Source organism: Columba livia, chromosome 1 (assembly GCF_036013475.1).
Source record: "Columba livia isolate bColLiv1 breed racing homer chromosome 1, bColLiv1.pat.W.v2, whole genome shotgun sequence".
NCBI classification, from domain to species: Eukaryota; Metazoa; Chordata; class Aves; order Columbiformes; family Columbidae; genus Columba; species Columba livia.
In genome coordinates this window covers 36,411,664-36,431,884 of record NC_088602.1, presented here as the reverse complement: position 1 = coordinate 36,431,884, position 20,221 = coordinate 36,411,664, and positions in this window count along the sequence as shown.

The following is a 20,221-nucleotide window of genomic DNA, read 5'->3' as shown; positions in this document are numbered from 1 at the left end:
AATTTATAAATAGCACACAAATGCTCTTTTGGGTCAATACAGAAACAGTTTTGGTACAGTAAATGATACAACTACCAGATATAATGTGCTGCTCCACTTTCATTCCTGTTATTTTCTGTCTACCTTGCTGACATTAGTAATTTCATTAGATGCAACTGAACAAACTTTCATTAATTTTATGGACAGAACGCGCAAGTAACTTTGTCTTAAGTCTGTAGTAGTGCTAAAAAAAAAGGAGGAGACAGACACACAACAAAAACCTCTATATTCTATGAATTCTTTACATGGAAAAGATGAAAAATTAGGTTGTTTGAAATACTATTTGTCGAGCTTTCCTTCACTAATATATTTTAAACATTTTGGCAGTTACCTCGCTAGGAATAAGTCTGAAGCTACTCAAGGTTCAATAAAATAAGACTAGCAGACATTGAAAACCAGGGAAAAATAAAGGTATCTATCGCAATGTCCACTAAAACTGTGATCACAGAGTTTTACCCAGCATATGAATAAATCCTTAATTAGCATAAATCAGCATAGTAACAACGACATCAATGCATACTAGAGATTCATCTTGGCTTTTGATTAGTCAATAATGTTTTTATTTATTTATTGTGTTTATTTCCTATGAACTGTAGTCACAGTAAAATGGTTTAAAACAAAAATATTAATAAAAATAGGAACCTCTGAGTGATTAACATGCTTTAATTTCGGGATCCAAGATTAATATCTAAGTTATTTATTTTAGAAGCTCATTGTAAATTATGAAAGGAAATACACATAGCCATTCAAAGACAAGAGTCTAAGGATACATAAACTTTTTCTTTCTTTGCCTATAAATTCTCCTTTATATTAACAAGAAAAAAAGTAAACGGTGCCTGGAATATCTCTCTATTCAGAGCTGTATCCTGCACATGAACTACAGCTTAGACTGGACTCATCAACACAGACTAAGAACATTTATAAAATATTACCAAATATAATCAGATAAAACAAATATAGTGTATTTCATACCTGGGTAAACTTAATCTTAGTTTAGTGTTATTTCAGATTTTCCATTGAGTTCCATTTCACAGGTATGAATCACACCAAGGAACAATTCTGCATCTGATTGACCAAGATGATCTAAAAAAATCATTTTTGTATCTCTTCTAAAATGCTAATAAAATGCTGCCTGCTCTTAAAATATGGTAGTCACATATACTTTATGAAAATGGCAGCATTTACATTGAAATTAGAGTTTAAAGAATGTCTAGTCATAATACTTTGTTGGCTTTTCTTTTTCTTTAAGTAAACCTTCAGAACAGTTTTGATTTTTTTAATGAAAGTGATATAAATATATGTGTGTCTTTTTGTATATAAGTATGTACAGATATCTTTACAGATATTAATGGTCTCCAAAGACAAATAGAACCAGGATTTCATTCCAAAAATCTTTACATAAATATTATAAATTATAAATCTTCTGTTGCAAGATGTTTTAAACTACAGCTTAACTGTATGATTTCCTAGTAACTGTGTTCTTTATATATAGGTTTGATTAGCTCAGGAGTTCTGGCATATCCAAAAGTCAGGAGCTTCTTTAAGGAAGAATTATTTTTTGTTTATTTTTAAACATATTTCAGTGTCTCCTCTCGTTTGATTTTTTTTGATCTTTTTGTGTCCAGCTACTTTTTCTCTTTCTTGCTTTCCAAATCACTGCTTTCTAGACTTAGTAAGGATACTAAAACTAAGTGAAGTTGTAATATGGGGGGAAAAGAAAAAAAAATAAAATAGTAATCTTATATAAGGAATTTAACAGAGGAAACCTTATACCTTTTATTTTTAAAAGTGAGTATGTTTTTTTTTAGAAAGAAAACCTAATAGATCTCATACAACTGTTCCTATAAAACTTTTTTTATGGTTTCTACTGAGAAATTATCAGTTTAATTTGTGAAACTAACATAAGCATAAGCTTTGGAAGCTAGGTGAACTAGCTTAAAGTGAAGACATCAGTGGATTATATTGTGTAGATGAAATAGGGAAGACTTAGTAATGGGCAATCAGTCTCAATTTTGTTATTAATACTGGAAATAAATGTAAGACTATTTTACAGAAATTTTGTTTATAGGACAAAGTGAGAGATGCTTCCATAATAGAAATTTACCTGTACATCATACAGAAATTTCTATATGATCTCAAATATGGACTAGCAGAATCAGTATTCAATTTAGCACCAAAAAAAAAAAAACAAACAACTGTATACAGTTGCATCAGGTGTTATGCTTCCAGTAAAGGAAAGTAGGCATGAATAACATTCAAAGAAACATGAATAAGACATTATCTGGACTACTGAGTGGTGTGCTGAGTGGTGTACTGCAGTTCCAGAATTCCATTTTGGTTTGTCCAGGTTGCGTAGAAAAGAGAACGGAGGAGTCACTGAAAAGCTGTTTCTACGTTTGAATTTATCCTCCCTCTCCTAAGAGAGAGTGGTAGTACCGTATTCAGAAGCTGAAGCATGTAAGTGAGGAGAGAGAGGTTTCTGTCCTGTTACTGAAATCTGTTCTTCAGGACAGGGCAAACCAAACACTCACCAGTCACTGGAGTTTTTGCCAAGCAGAAATGAAATTTTTGAGGTTTTGTCATTTCTTTTATCAGCAGTCAGCAGAAATTAATGTTAATGTTGACATTTGATAACAGATATTGTGATTAAAAAATCAAATGGCCATTTGTTTACTGTACATCATGTTCTTCCTTTCTAGTACGGGTATATGTAATTGTTTCAAGTAATTTAAAAACACGTAAGGGAAAAAAAAAAAATCCAAATAATCTAAAAGGCATACACTTTATCCAAAAGCTGTGGCCATGACAAATATCCAGATATGCAGTTCTCTTTCATCTGTGACGGAGTAAATCAACAAGGAAAGTTCAGTAACCAAAGGAGTTATACTGACACTTCACTAAATCCAAAGAACTTCTCATGTCACTACCTCCTGCACACATTCTACATATCAGCTGAAGAGGTGCAGTGGGCTTGTTATACATTTAATAGATGTGTTAAAAAAGAAATTAATAAATAGATGCTATTGCATTTGTTCTGTGTTGCATTTTCAGTGCAAAAGAGATAAGCCAGGAGCATGAAACAATTTAATGCAAGTGTGTCATCAGTCAGGTTTGCAATAAAATAAAGAAGGACCAAAACAAATGGTGTTTCATTGTATCTTCTCATAGTAAATTTAATGCAAAAATCTATAAATAATACAAGAACTAAAGGTCATATACTGTACTTGATCTTAAAATTAAAAGATATTGCTACCACTATAGGACATTGTCAAAGGATAATGGTCTCCTGCTACCAAACACTGTAAACACTGAGGTGAAGCCAAGACATTTATTTTCTGAGTTATTGATCTTGTGACAAAATTCTGTTACAATGACTTCATTTCTAATACATCAAATAATAGATGTATATTTAATAACTTTATGTGATGGATGTTGATGCAATAAATTGACAGCAGCTAGCACTGCTATCATTACCCTGCCATGTATGGATTTGCTACAACTCAAACAGCAGGTACATTTTTGCTGATATACCAAGTGTAGTTTATCCCTATCATTTATTTTGACCTTTTTTTTTTTTCCATTAGCTGAAACATTTTTTGCTCATTAATATTTCTGCTGCAAGATTGCATGACAATAGTTACCTGATTTAAGATACCTTTGATCTTTATAAGTTGTTCAAATAACTGAATATGTGGGATGGAGAAAGCATAAGCTGCAATGCACCTTTTTTGGACAAAATGAACAAGAAATGAGAAGAGGAAGGAAAATAATCTCAGTAGAGCCCAACTCACCTCATTGCATATGTCATTTTGTACCAGCTGACAGGATGGCTGACAGAGAAGAAATGTATTCCCTTGCATGGCTAGTGTACAGGAATATCAGAGAAGAAACTGTAATTTGCAGAATAACAATTCCCACATTTTTTTCCTGTCTTACTGTTGTGAGGCTAATAGTGTAGTTAAATAGCTGAACAAAATGTGCTCTCCATTATTCATATAATATCAATGTAATTCTTACTGATTTCAGTGAGATTTTGGATTCACAGGAAAGCAAAAATTAATTTGGCTGTTTATGTCAAGTTTTGCATCATTTACATCTTTTTAATCCTGTAGACTACCATGAGACAACACAGAGTGTGAGGTCAGAATGTTTGGTGAAAATAATTTATAAAAGAAAATCTTCAAGGAAAATATTAATTTGTTCATAAAATGCACATTCCAATTTAAGCAGGAGACATTCAAGACAATGATGAAATAGTATGATAAACTTCAGAATAATGAGAATTCTATTGAACAAATTTTTGAGTTATTGATGGTACTTAAACCAGCATCCAATCTTCTCATAAGCACTAATTACTTTATGCTCATGACATTCTGTAAAGATAAACTTTTACACACATTTAATAAAAGGAAATTAAGCTGAATTATTAATGTCATTTAACTTCTCTTAAGGTTATTATTAAGATAAAGCTGTCAATACAGAGAAAAGTACCAGCAGTGGCATGATCATTGCAGTCGCTATTACGTAACTTAAACATCTAATATCCTTTCAGAGAACACTTCAAATATGTCATTGTTTTGTGCAGACTGAGTATTTTGGCATGCAGCTTCTGCCAAGCCTCATCACGGCAATCCCTTCCACAATATCCATGGAGTGGCTCCTTCCACACTTGAGCATTGAACTTACCGAGGAAAGGAGAAACTAAGATGCAGTTTCTTGAGGTGGTTCACATACACAGCTCCAACCTTCTAGAAGATTATTTAAAAATCAACATCAAAGAATGAGACTAGGCAGCCTCTTTTCATCATGCTGATGCTAAAACTCACCACAGAAAGAAATGAAAAATGCTGCCACTGGAGTTTGAACCCACTGCCAGCCCACTGGAAATCTTTCTTGTTGTTCCATGGTAGCCGAGCAGACACTACAGCAGGCATCTCAAGTCTGTTCTGAGGAAGGCCTGATACATCACTGCTCTTTACTGATTTCTGACTGATAATGATTCCTCAATAGCTTTTAAGTACTGTTTTTTTACTCATTGATGGCTTTTAAGTCAATATCATGTCTTGTACGTCTCTGTAGCTATGAATAGTGACAGTATTCTACCGAACAATCTCCTGAATCAAAAGAGTGAATGCTATTTTTTTTTTCTCTTCTTGTTTCTTTGAGGAGCCTTTAGCATTAGTTCTCAGTTGTTAAGGTAGACAGACATAGATCATCTTTGTTGGTTTCCATGGAAGTCTAACTACTTTTAGGAAAGTTTATTTAATAGTGTTAAGAATGACAGAAAGAAGTAATCCTTCAGCTGAAGTACATAATGTATGGTGTGAATGTGGGGAATTTCTACATGGTGTGCTTGATTGTTTATTTCCTGTGTCTTACTGCTTCCAATTTGAATATGTTTAATGTTATAAAGGCGGTTAAGGCCAGTAAAGAAATAAAGGCAAATGCAAAGGAGTCATCTTATAGTCTTTCAGAATACAAGACGCCCACAGCAGCTTCAGCAGGAGTTGTCAGTACTGAATATTTGGATGATCAGAATCACAGGTTTTGTTCTGACCTATAATCAGTTTTCCTTGAGCTACAACACTAGGTGTTAAAAACCCAGTGTTTCCTACCTTGTGCTGTTTCCCATACTTTTTATTTGCAGTATATCCTATACTTAAAGTCAGAACTCTACAATATATGTAACTATTATGAGCAGTAAGTAGTTTCCAATTCTTCAAATAATACACATAAAATATGTTATTACGTCTATAACCAAGAAAAATGTTTTTAATAGATTACTTTTAATTGAGTCTGGAATATTTGTTACCACAATAATCTGTGAGCACTTGTAGATGCAGACTAGAAGATTGCATGCCAGAAAAATCCAATTGCCTGTTTAGTACCCTAATTTTCCTGCACACATAAGCCTTCTTAAACACAGGGAACATGCAGATAAATTTGATTTATACGCAGAGAGCAGAGGATAGATCAAGTAAACTTTTATGCAGAGAGTTGTAAGGAAATGCACAGGAGGGAAGTTACTGTGAGCAATGTGGTATGATAGTTCACAATTAACTAAAAAACAATTTGGGGGTTCACAAGGGAAATGGAACTGGGGATCAGAAACTGAATGAGGTTGTGTAAAAAGGCATGGTGGGGAATGTACTAACTTACTGCAATTGAAAGACTGTGTGTGACAAATTAGTCCAAAACACAAAATGCCATCTTATTATTTGGCATACAAAAATCATACTGTTAAATATGATCATTACTCAGCACAGGTAAAGACTATTGGTTTTAACCAATATATCCTAATGGTAAGTAAGTTTGAAAGAGTAACCAATCTTTTAGATAAATAGCTGAAAACAGAAAATAACATCTGATAAATAAATCTAGTATTTTCATTATTTTCTGTACAAGTCAAAAATACGTAACTCTCCACATGAAATTTTGTGTATCACCCATATGGGTTATTTAGGGTTAATTATGGGAGGAAAGGAAAATTGTATTTTTGTTCTTACTTATTTGGAATACAGACTTACCTGCAGACAATTTCAGATCAAGTCTTCGCTCTACTATAAACTTACATTTCTAACCAAAACGATGTATTCATATTGAGTATATGGACTTTTTGATGAGGGAAGAAAAAAGTGACTAGTGGAAAATGTAAAAACTTCTGTGATTTCTATTGAGAGTCTTTCACTTTTTTTTTTATGAATTGGCAAATACAATTTGCAGAGACAGTCAGTGCTGCTTTTTTTTTGTTTGGTTGGTTGGTTTGTTATTTTTTGTTTGTTTGTTTGGTTGGTTGGTTTGTTTTTTTTCATCTTTTGGTTTAGGGGCTGAACCTTCAACCTAAAGAATTATTCCTATGTGCTTGCACTCTGGGTAAATTACTGTTTCAGTGTTTATAATATATGAAGTGAGGCAAAAGTATTTCAAAATGTCCTGTACTATTGTAGTGAGACACCTTTCCTACAGATTGAGAATTCAAAAACTTTAACAAACTCTTCTGCTGAATTAGGGGCAAAAAATGGCTTTTATTGCCACATACCTCTAGAAAAGCCCTTTAACTAACATCTTGTAGTATTACTCTGGACACAGTCTGAGCTGTTGGACATAAGGAACTGACCGACATAATAATTTCTTCCTCCAGCTCTGTGAATTCGGGTTTTGGGCAGGATCAGGGAAATTCAGCTTAAGAAAACTGAATTTGCTGAATTCAACTGGAATTACAAAGCAGTTTAAAGACTATACACACAAGAGCAGTTTCTATACATATTTGGAGTCTGGCATTGGTAGACCTTGTCTGCCCTTTACAATTTTGCTTCCTTTTGTGGAAATGTCAAACACAGCTTTTCAAAAGGCCTATGACTTAAGCATGTTCATGAAAGCAAACTCTCAGATTAAAGTGGATTTATTTTGCAGTTTCAACTGAAACTAGTGTGGTTTTTTTAATCTAATCTTTGACATTACACAATGCTACACATTATTGACCAGTTGTTGGGTTTTGTTTTCCTTCTTTCCTCAAAAACATGCATAACTACATTTTGTCAAAGAGCTTGTATAAGCAACACACTAGTAACAGAATAAATGTGTCCCCTCCAGTGAGAAAATAAAACCCCAAAACATTGTATTTTTCTTCTCCATGAAGAAAAAATATTATTACAAAACAATATAAAACAGTACCATTATTGAATGTACTCTACCCATCATTGTATAGTACAAGCACATCTAGTTATCCAAAATATCAGTATTGAACAAGTTCTAATTGATGTTCTTGTTAAACAAAGCATCAAACAATAGTTCTTTTATTTCATAACCATTAGATTAGTTTCCAAGGGAATTACCAACATGCTCATAATCTAAAGGTGAATTCACAATTTACTGTGTATTAGTAGATCTATTCACTATGAGTATGGGTTTGTTTAAAAAAAAAAAAAAGTTGTTTAACATAGACTGCCCCAGAAAACAAATAAATTGCAACCTTTGGATAATTCTTTATGTCCTTTGTGGGGTTTTGTTTCCTTTGAAGTCTGTTCAGTTCAAGTTTTGCTGCTGACAGTTAAAACATGGTACAGCTCTGATCAGAACAGATTACCAGCCAACTTTTCATATTCTGTTCCCCTTATTATCTTGATATTTGTCATGGTGCTTTCCCATATCCTTTTCACAGTCCCCTTTATGTGTACAGCTACGCATGTTGTTACATCACTGTGCTTCATTCAGTAGCCCTGCTGTGATAGTTTAGCCCTCAAAGGGAAAATAATGGTACTAACATTTATGTCCATTTGGTTAAGCCATTTACCATTATGTTTTGTGGTTTACAGGAGAGATGAAAGCCAGGAGAAAATAGTATTAAGATGGAATAGACAAAATGTCCTTGTGCTGTGACAGGCCTTCAAAGGAAGGCTACAAACCAGAAGGATTATTTTGTTGATTACAACATACTCCAAGTATCATTGTGTAACACCTCTAGTCACTAAGTACAGTTCCTTACACCCATCAAAGTGATAAAAAATATCTTGTATTATAAGATTAGATAAAAGCACAGCAAGTAAAATAGTACGGTATTTTATTACATTTATAAAGTTTACCTGTCTTAGAAGCTTTAAAAAAATTTCTTTTCATAAAAGCTTATTAGTCTTCAGTTCTCATTTTCCCTTTCATTATGAGGAACAATGTCTCTTTGGAGAAAATAATGAAAGAATGACTGTTCCTGGCAGTGCACTGAGACATCCCATCTCACAGTGTTTGGTCCGATAAAGTGCATGCAAGAAAGAAGAGGAAAGAAAACAAGGATTGCACACATATAAACGTGTGAGTAAGTAAAGGCCATCAGTGTAACCTATATTTATAAACTTCAATAAAATAAAATAAAATTATATTTAAAGGAGTTTTATTATAGAATAAACGAGAAAGTAAATACTATCTACTTACTGTCTTCTGGAAGTGAGTAAATCACTTCCCATAAAATTATGATCTATTTTATCTTTCTGTAAATGCTGGAAGCCTTTATACTCTAAAAGACGGGATCAAACACAGAGGGTTACAGTAAGTAGAGGTGTGTTCTCTTTCATGGATCTGCATTTGTGTCAACATTTCAAATCTAAAAGTGTTAGGACTCTATTTCATCTGGAACAAATCTGACTTCCAGAGAAAATCCAGTATATTTATGTTTCTCTAACTGTAAAAAAATAATTTAAAAAAATAATAATAAAATAACACAAAAAAGTCACCATATGTGCAGTCTGATAAAAATCAGACAGTTTTTGTTTTTAGAAAAAAATGGCTTTATTAAAAAAGTTTATAAAAGCTGCAGAGAACTGTGTTAAGGAAAAAGAAACCTCTGGTTTTATAAAATCTGTAATTTTCATTCTTGTAATTCATAACTTTTCTCTTCCAGAACTAGTTATAAATTCTGACTATCAGACAATGCCCCAGAAAACAAGAAAGCAAACAAACAAAACCCAGAGAGCAAGGAAACAACCAAACAAATGCCCAACCAAACAACAAACATGTTTTAGTGCTTTCAATTATCTGCTTTGTTTTCTCTGTACACCCCTGTGTCTTTCCTGCTAGCGGCTCAGCATCAAGACATCCAATCACACTAAGAGCAAAAGGGCTCATGACAGGCCTTCGAGTTGGGATTGTCTGCTGCAATTCACTATCATTTAAATATATGTGTAGATGTAGAGAGATATAAATACATACTCTGGTGATTACACTCTGTAAGATCAGTTATCGAGTTCTCTAGTTCTAGTTCTCTAGTTCTCTATAAAAAACTATATTTGTAGAATAACTTCCTTACTTCATCACTATTATATCACTTTAAGATTGGATAGTTTTTTTTGTTAGCTTGCTTGTTTGTTTTTCTGAAATAAATTGAATATATGCTATAACCCTGTATTTGAAAATCTAAATCACAGGTCAAATGCCTTTACTTCTCAGAAATCAGTTTTCTAAGACTCTTATTTCACTTTGATGAGACTTTGAGAATAATCATGTGTGTTCTATGCACATATAACTAGAATTTATTTTTCTCTTTCATATATTCCTTCATTATTAAAACAGATAAATTTGAAAAAAAAAAAAGGTAAAAAGGTTACTTAACATCTGGAAAGCCTGAGAGACAGTGGAACTGTTAAAACTCTGTTATCAAGAGTATGCCATGATTCTTCTGTGGTGCACTGTACCTCATCAAAGCATTGCAGCAGTGCCTGGACCAGAGAATACTTTTGCTGAAGATTCGAGGGCATGACCAGGAGACTCCACGACCCTCTTCTCCAGTTTTAGAGCCCTCCTGAGGAAAGGTTTTTGATAGACAGTTTTCGCTGACAGCCTACATCTTAGGGGGTAGCTCTTCTGATTAAACCTCTCTGCATACAGATTATTTCCTTTAGCTGTATGCGGGAGTTAGGATTTATCCCTTTAAAGGAGTAAATACTTGAAGTTTTATGAATAGAAACTAGTTTAAAATGTATCCCAAATGGCTTCTTTTCTGTATTGTGTTCCAAGCAAGGGTTTCAAACAGATAAACAGTATTTTCTGTTAACACCAGTCTTAAGATCTTTATGCTATAGAAAAGATACCATAAGTGAGAAGTCTGATACTCCCTCTCCTCTCCTCTCCTCTCCTCTCCTCTCCTCTCCTCTCCTCTCCTCTCCTCTCCTCTCCTCTCCTCTCCTCTCCTCTCCTCTCCTCTCCTCTCCTCTCCTCTCCTCTCCTCTCCTCTCCTCTCCTCTCCTCTCCTCTCCTCTCCTCTCCTCTCCTCTCCTCTCCTCTCCTCTCCTCTCCTCTCCTCTCCTCTCCTCTCCTCTCCTCTCCTCTCCTCTCCTCTCCTCTCCTCTCCTCTCCTCTCCTCTCCTCTCCTTTTTTTTTTCTTAAACTAGATTTCTTGGAAAAAACAAAAACAAACAAGCAAAGGACCCCTGCCCCAAAACAAACAAACCAACCACACACACACAGAAACCTAACTTACAAGAATAAAGTTCTTTCTGAATTATTCAGATCCATTTTGATTTTTCTTGAAATAACTGAGAAGGATCTGGGTGTTTACAGCAATCCAGTAAACGTCACAGCTATCACACTGTCTCTGAACATGTTCCTTGAAACAAAAGGAATACTGTTTTTAACTACATTCAGTGGACTGCAGGTCAAGCTCAATGTCAACAGAAACTGTTGGAATTTATTCTCAATCTTGCTGGAATACTCAGCACATAGCAGAAGTGAGTTCTGTCTTCCTAATTAGAAAATTAAGGGAATGAATAAATAATACCTTGATGTCGTTTGAGATATTGAACTCTTCAAGACAGGTAAAGCCAAAATTTACTTGGATTGCAAAGTTCCAAGAGTTATGAGTTTAATTTGCTTCTTTTCTTTTTCTTATTTCTTTTCCCTTGCTTCCATCTCACTAGTGAGTAAAAAGTTAATGGTGACTAGAGAAAAGAGTTTAATCTTCATAAGTTTGCTAGTTAAATCACTGGTCTTCAACCTGTTCCATGTGGCATGGCATGAAGTGTGCTATCCATCCAGAGAAATCTCATAAATTGTGTCAGATGTGTGGCGTCTCAGAAATAAGTGTTCCTGTCCTGCAGTCTCTATGGAAACTTTGTCATTCAAACAAAGCATCTGCTTAATCAATAAGATTATATCAATGTAAAAACTAAATTAAGCATTATGAAGAGTTGCTACAAGATATAAAAGTAAAATAAAAGTGTATATTTTTCCTGTCTTTAAAGGATAACTCTATAAGCAGTAACTTCTTTAGGGTTTGTCAATCTGCCAAAATCATTTCTAGGTTTGTTGCCATCCTTCTGTTAGGGATTTTGTTCTTCATAGAATCAATGAATGTGATATTATACAGTACATGTCTTATGGGCTAATTTTAAAAAGTGTTCACTCCTTTGCATACTTTTGAGAATATGAACCTGAGAACAGTTGCCTCAACACTGATTTGTCAGTGAACATGTAAGATCATAGAATCATTTAGGATGGAGAAGACCCTTAAGATCATCGAGCTCAACCATAAACCGAACATTGCCAAGTCCACCGGCAAACTACTTCCCTAAGCACCCCATCTACACATCTTTTAAATACCTCCAGGGACAGTAATTCAACCACTTCCCTGAGCAGCCCATTCCAATGCCTGACCACTCTTTTGGAGAATACATTTTTCCTAATGTCCAATCTAAACATTTTCTGGTGCAAATTGATGCCATTTTCTCTCATCCTATCACTTTCTAGCTGGGAGAAATCTCCCCTCAGTCTCCTTTTCTCCAGGATAAGAAGTGCCACATCACTCAGAAGCTCCTCTTACGAATTGTGCTCTAGACCGTTCACTAGCTTCGTTTCCTTTCTTTGGACACGCTGTAGCACCTCAATGTCTTTCTTGTAGTGAGAGGCCTAAAACTGAACACAGTATTTGAGGTGCTGAATGAATTCATGGTGGATCATGAATCCCCCTGTCAGAATAATGCCTAGGTAGATACAAATTTTGCATATTGTACCTTTGGAGTATGACCTACCAAACATAATCTCAATATCAGAAAAGGGATTTCTTCTAGAGGCATTTCTTCCCATGAGAAGTCTCTTTCTATTTTTCTTCTCACTAATTATTCCTAGTGACACATTTTGCCTTTGGGCTTCACCATAATTGATTAAAAGTAATTGGCAATAAGTATCAAGAAAAGTATTTGTGACTGAACTCAGTGAAGATGGGAATATGACATCACTGTGATTTATGGCTAGCTGACCTTGTACGAACATTAAAAATGATAATTTCTCTTACTTGCCTGCTACTTAGCTGCCCAATGTAGTCTATAGTTTCCCTAGCCTTGATAGATGGAATATATGAAAGCCAAGTATTTTAAAGTGAGTAATTATTTACATGTTTTAGTAAATAAATTTTTCCTAGGCATAAATAGGGACTAATCATTATATAGACATGTACTGAGTTCACCTTGTCCAGTTACCATAAGCACAGCAAGCTGTTATCTCACTCACCCTCAAAGGAAAAAAATACAATAAAAAAGCTCATGGGTTGAGATAAAGATGGAGAGATCAAATCGCAGTTACCATCACTAGCAAAACAGATTCCACTTGGGGAAAATTATTTATTACCATTTAAAACAGTGATAAACAAGGGCAAACTAAAACACCTTCCCCCCCACCTCCTTTTTCCCTCAAGCTCAAGTTCAGTCTTTCTTTCTCAACTCCTCTTCCCTTGCCCCTAAAATGTGGTGCAAAATGCATGGGGAACAGAGGGCTGTGGTCAGTTCATAAATGAACTCTGCTCAGTTCTCTCTGCTGCTCTTTCCTCCTCACATTTTTACCCTGTTCCAGCATGGGTCCTTCCCAATGGCCATAATTCCTTCAAGAAATATCCATCTGTTCTGGTGTGATTAATATTCTCTACTAAGCATCGGTGAGGCCACACCTTGGCTATTTTTATCAGTCCTGCGCTTCTCAGTACAAGAGAAACATGGACATATTGGAGAGAGACCACTGAAGGTCCACCAACATGAAAAAGGATCTTGAACAGCTCACATATGAGGAAAAGCTGACAGGGCAGGGACTGGAGAAGGCTTAGAGAGGATCTCATCAATGTATGTAAATATACTTGTAAAAAGGGTGAAAAGAAGATGGAGACAGACTCTTTTCAGTAATTCCTAGTGACAGGAAAAGAGGTAATGGACAAAAACTGAAACACAGAAGGCTCTTTCTGAATGCCAGGAAACAGTTTTTTTCCTATGGGGATGACTAAGCACCAGTACAGGTTGTTCAGAGAGGTTGTGGAGTCTTCCACCTTGGAGATATTCAAAACCTGTCTGGACATGGTCCTGCATAACTAGCTCTAGGTGGTCCTGCTTGAGCAGGGGAGTTGGACCAGATGTCCTCCAGAGATGTCTTTCTACCTCAACTGCTCTGTGGTTCTGTGTATCAAATCTACTTTGTTCCCTACTGACAGTGCTGAAGACATCCATTATTTTCACCTCTGTGATTATAGTGTTCAGCATTTGGTGCTCTGCCTAGGAAATCTTTTCACAAATAGGGCCTTAGCACACCAGAAAATCAGGACTGTCTAAGGTGTCCCAAGTTGGGTACATAAAACCGAAGCATGAAAAATGACTTGTTACTTTGAACTGTAAAAACTGATATTATTGAATTAGAAAATGTCTGCCCCAATAGGAGATGGCGGTTGCTGAGAAATCTTTGAAGTGCAAGTTTCCCCCATCTACGTAACATTTGAAATAATTTGCTCACTTCAGTGAAAACTCTCATTATATAGCATGAATTCCTGCATCAAAAAGTCAAGCTATTAATCAAGCCTGTTACTAACTCTTCAAGCCATCCCAGCTGTATGTGAAGGAGGTGTGAAAAATTAAAGTTCAGTAATCTAAAAAAAATACTCTAGCTTTATTCCTTTCTTTGTTGGCTGGGAGTAGTTGTGGAGGATTCACAGTAGTATGCACTCTGTGGGTGATTTTTGAGATGGGCTTTTCTGATCTAAACCCAAATTATATTCTAAAATTAAAACACAGGTTGGATTTGGCATTTTCTGTGCCAAGAATTTTCTGAATCAGACATACCAAGTAAGCTCCAGTGATTTTCTGAGTCACTTATGTTTTTAGTATTTTTTTTTATAATTGAAGCTTCTGAGAGACTCAGTTCTAAGCAGCTGCACTAGACTAACTAGCAGGTGCTCATGCCTCCATTTGAATTAGTTTCTGTCCTACTGTGATAGCTGTCTGAGCTGAAGAAAAAAATAGAATCTATGAGTGAACACGGGACAGATCATGATCTTTTATGATCCCTCTACCCAAAAGTGTGTAATCCCCGTTCAATCAATACATCAGTTTGTACAGTAACAAAAAAGGAATTGAGAGATGTCTGAGAGTATATAAAATATGCATGTTTCACTATAAGAATTAGATAGTTGAGCTTAAAGTGTCCTGTTTTTTTCTGTTTAAGTATATAAAGACAAAGTTCTATGGTGTTAACTTACAGATTGGTTGTGGGTTTTTTATAATATTGAATACAAATGAGCCTTACGGAAGACTATGAAAGAGAAGAGAAAAAAAAAAAAAAATTGAGGTGAAGTAAAAGAGTATTCCAGGTGTGAAGAATGGTTTTGGAAAATACCTGAAAGATCTGAGGAAAAGAAGATAAGGTAGCAATAGAAAAGAAAATCCCGAAATGCAAGCAACAAAGAAAGCATCAATGACCAAGTTAACAAATTGAGGAGAAGCATTTGAGTAACAAAAATAATTGAAACAGAGAGATGAGTGGAAAACATAGAAGACAAAGAGCACTGCTGAGTTTATTATGTATGTAAGAAAATAAAATAGATTTATTAGAGCAAACCAAGACAACAAACTCAGCTTTCGAACATTGGACCATTCATCACTGGTGATGGAAGTTTCTTCAAACTGTTTTTAAAGATCCTCGCTGAGGAAAACTCTGCAACTTCCATAGGTACATGCAGATTAAATTTACAACTTAAACAGGAAAGGAAATTGACTGAAAAACTGTATTTTGAAATTGTCTGCCCTCAGCAGTTTTACAGGATTCTGCTACTTTTTGCAATAGTGATTTTGTTATGCAAACTTTTGGATGCCGAATTTGCAAGCCTTAATGTTTTTGAAGTTTTATGAAATACATGCATAGCATAATGAACAAACTAAGGTTTCCTTTAAACATCTGAATTTTGGCACACAGAACTGAATCATTTAAAATTGTCGATAATTTTGAACTACTAAGACTGACAGTTTGGAAAATACATCCCCCAGTAAAACAAAAAAACAAACCAAACCGAACCAACCAAACAAAAAATCTTCCAGGAGGAAATGGTGGTTGATGGCAAAGCTTTGTCCACTAGAATAATTTATCTTCTCAGTAAAGCAACACACATATGTCATATAACCACACAATTAATCAAGCCTGTTTCTGTGATCTCAAGTTATTCCAGCTACATGTGAAGGAGAATTAATATTTTTAACATTGTGTCCAACCAAACTCTTTCTTGAAGCAATTTCAGTCTTTGTCTTCTTTTCTGAAATCCTACACTTGAAAAATAAATTATTTCTTTCCTTACCATGTCAGCTTTCTATGAATGTGAATACAGTTTATTGTGTCCTTCCTTAGTTTTCTAGGGAAAATAATTCAATTTCTTCCCATGTTTTGTTGTACTAGATCATTCCTGTACTTTTATTGGAAGGGAATTGTCCACTCTTCACATATTTCTTAAAATGTAATGTTTCAAATGTTGGAAGTTTTAATCCTTATGTTCTACATGATAAAACACTGTTCATGAATCCTAATAGATGCCTCCCAACGTTTCTGCTAACTACCTAACAATAGTCTACTATTTGAATAGATAATTATCCTAAATTTATGAAAATGCACATCTCTACTGAATTTCCTTCTATTTTCCAGTCCATATCTGCAATTTATGAAAAAAAATTTAAATTTGAATCTGTCTTTCAGCATCCTAACTGTCCATCTCTGTTTCATGTCATCTGCAGTAATAATAACGCTCTCTATTTCATCAAACAGGGCATTATTGAAACATTAGATGCTCTAGTTTGATGCTTCATAGAGTATCATTATTTACCATTATTTTGAAACTAGGGAGGAAATTCTTTATTTCTATTGCTCTACAGATTTTCATGCGAAACTACTTTAGATGAAGTATGCAGACAAAGCATGTACCTGATGTGGATTTAAAAATTGGAAAAGGCTAGATACATATTTGAAAGCTATCAAGTTTCTTTCTGTCACCTGAAGCAACTGAAGTTTTTCAAACACCACAAAGGATATAGTAACATAAAGTTTTGATATTCTCAGAAAAAAAGAAAAAAAAGTACAGAGAATATATAATGATGATACTATAACACTTAGTACTACAGCTAACTAAAGAACAGCTTGTGTTACAAGTCTGTTACACTGAACTTTTGAAAATGTGTCTGGAAATTTCCTATCTTATATATTTAACATGTTGTTTTAATAGAATATTAAAAAAGAAAATAAGTAAAATTAAAAGAATTAACCAAAATCCTTTGGGTGATACAGATTAAGAAAAGAAAGGTAATAACAACCAGTGTCCCATATACTCATTGAATCTTTACATATGGGACCTTTCCTTGCAGTCTTTTTCCCAAATAGAAATATGTGGGTGCTTCAAGCTACAAACTCTACACTATCTCTTCTAGATCTCTGAGGAAATAATTTTGTCACATTTGACAGTATATCTGCTTTGCTCTGTTCTTAGGCATCTCTCAGATTGGTAGTCATATCACCTCACAGCATTTATCTATAAAGTCCTGCATATATCTTAATTAGTCACCCTGAGCTTTATATTCAGTCAATGTAAAGAAACAGATGCTTATACAGCAAGTTATAAAATTATTTTGATGTCTGCCTTAGGACATACTGATTAATATCTTTCGTTTGGCTGTAAAAGGAGTCTGTAGTCTGTATTATTAGTTCCTGAACCACGTCCTGGCTAGGCACACTCAAATGGCATCAGGTATGAAATAATTCTGCTCTCTTATGGCATTCCACTTGATGCAGAGTGAATCTGTCAGGACAAGTAAGCAACTAGACATCTCTTTTCTCGTCACTTTTTTGCTAGGATTTACAGAATTGACACAGCAAACTTATAGCAAATAAACAAAAGAGATAAATACTGTTCTACATTGCCTCTTAACTAAAAATCACTGCTGTATTTTTTTCACATTTTTTTATTTACAACTGATATGTGAGAAGTAGTGGGGAAAAAAAAAAAAAAAAGACACACTCATAAATCCACTTATTTTGACTAAAATAATGAAATTGGAGGATACTACCTAATAAAAAGTCATTATAGTGACTTTAAAGGCATAAGAAGCAACTTTTGCAACACAGTAAGTGATTTTATGACTCTGAGTTTGGATGCTGACAACAACATTCATGAAGATGCCACTGGTTTCTAAAATGTATCACCTGTCATGGAGACATTCTTTTTGTTGACAATTACAGAATTTAAACAACTCTCACTAATTTTATTATGATCACTTATGCATGACTAGCTTGAGTCAGATGTATCAAGTAGAATATAAAAATATAAAGTGACATTATTATTTATTTTTTTCCTGTAGGTATGCTTTTTTACAGTGTTTTTTTAAAAAAATAAAATAATCTAAGGTATGTCTTACAATTATTAGATAAAAAATTCAAAATAATAAAGACAAGCCAGCCCTGGCTATATTGTGCCAGCAGTATGGTGTGTTTTTGGAAAGACAAAGTTTAATTTTTCCTGTGTTGCTAAAACATATGGAAAGATTCACACAGGAAAGACAAGCACTTTTCATACATTTTCTATTTGCAGGCAAAACGTATTTTGCACTGCAGACATAGCTTACTCTAAGCTAATGACTGTTGAAAAATTCAATTGTTTAAAACAAAACAAAACAGAACAGAAAAAGAACAAACAAATAAACAAAACCCCCACAGTTTTTGGCCCTATAGAATGAGTCTGGAGCCCATGGTCTGCAGAAAAGACCAGAATAGTTGGTAACAGCAGTATTTGGGTGCTTCAGTAGTATAAACGCTGTCAAGGAAATGCTATTCACTCAGTTGCTCAAAATGATAAAACCTGAACTCCTGAGGTAAATACAACACATGGAAGGTAATGCTGAAATGCACAAAGTGTAGTGGAAGAGATGTTATCAAGAAGATGCAACTGCAAATACTTTCATTATCAGCAAGAAAATGTTATAAATACATCTTCTTCAATGTAATAGATCTTACAAAATTAAGCATCCAGTCAAGATTTGAGAAGTGTCTCTAAGATTATGCAAAATCTTAACATATTCATATGATAGCTCCAAACATATCTGAAATACAAGTTCAAGACGTGTTTCAGGTGAACAGCTTCTATTTCAAATGAGTGGCTGATTACTCACCTTTCTTCACTGCAAGCCAGCTGTCAAAAAGTAGATTGTTGAAGTCAGCTCAGAAATATCTTAGTTTTCTCAGTCAGATTCAATGCCAACCATTTTCCAAGGCAATGAAATTAATAAAAATAGTTCTATAGTTGAGATAAGCAGTGCAGTAAGCTCAAACATACACTTGTTCTCTAATGCCTCAGTGTCAAGACACAAAAAAAGGTCTCTTTCATTGCGCACCGGTGTTTCAGCTGATCACTCTTGCATAACCTGTACTTACTTAGCTTGGCTGGTTGGTACCAAAAAGCTCCTTAGAAATCTTTGTGCAGGATATGATTCCAAACACATTAGTTCTTGGTAAAGCTAGCCATATTAAATTAACAATTAACACTGTTTTGCATTAAACTCAATTGCATTCAATTATTAAATTAATTTAATCAAGTTATTAAAATTAATGTCAATCTAGCATCTGAAGTAAACAGCAATCTTCCATTTATTCTGCAGTTTGCTTTTGCTGCTCGATGTGTTGTGTGAAAGATTAGTGTCATTTTCAGCCTTTGATAGAAACACCACTAGATCTGACAGTACTATTCCTTTTCTTGGATATTGTTAACTCTTCAACACTGGGCAGAGACTAACAGTAACAGTTTCCCTGTCTTGACTGTCCTTCCCCCGGGAAGAAAGACTCATAGGTTGAAATGGAAACAGATTTAATAGAATAAAAATAAGAGAACCAGATTGATAGGTCAGTGGAAAAATTAGTTTTCGAAGTACTTTCATAGTACATTCCTGTTAGAGACTTTTAAATGTCTTTTATCTCCAGTTTTCTCCCAAAAACTATTATTGTCTTGTCTCTGATAACTTACTACTCTCTTTTTTTTCTTTCTTGGACAACTGGATTGGAGACAAATTTCCTTTCATAGTTCACAACCCAAATCACAACCCAAAGCATCCTTATATTTCTTCCCTTTTTTTTTTTTTTTTTGTGTGTCACTTTTTAGGTAGCCACAGTTTACTGTTTTATATCTGTATGTTCATTCTATTAATTTATCTTCCTTTTACATTATCTCTGTTTCCCACAATTTACATTTTGGGTTTTTTTTGCCTTGTTTTGTTTGTTTGTTTGTTTGTTTGTTTGTTTCATTCAAATGCTGCTTAGAGTCTTTGGTCATGCTCTTCTACTGTCTTTTCTCCAGACCAAAATGTAATCTGCGTAGACCTCAGTAACCTATATGACATCAAAAATGTGTTACATTTTTTGGTAAAAT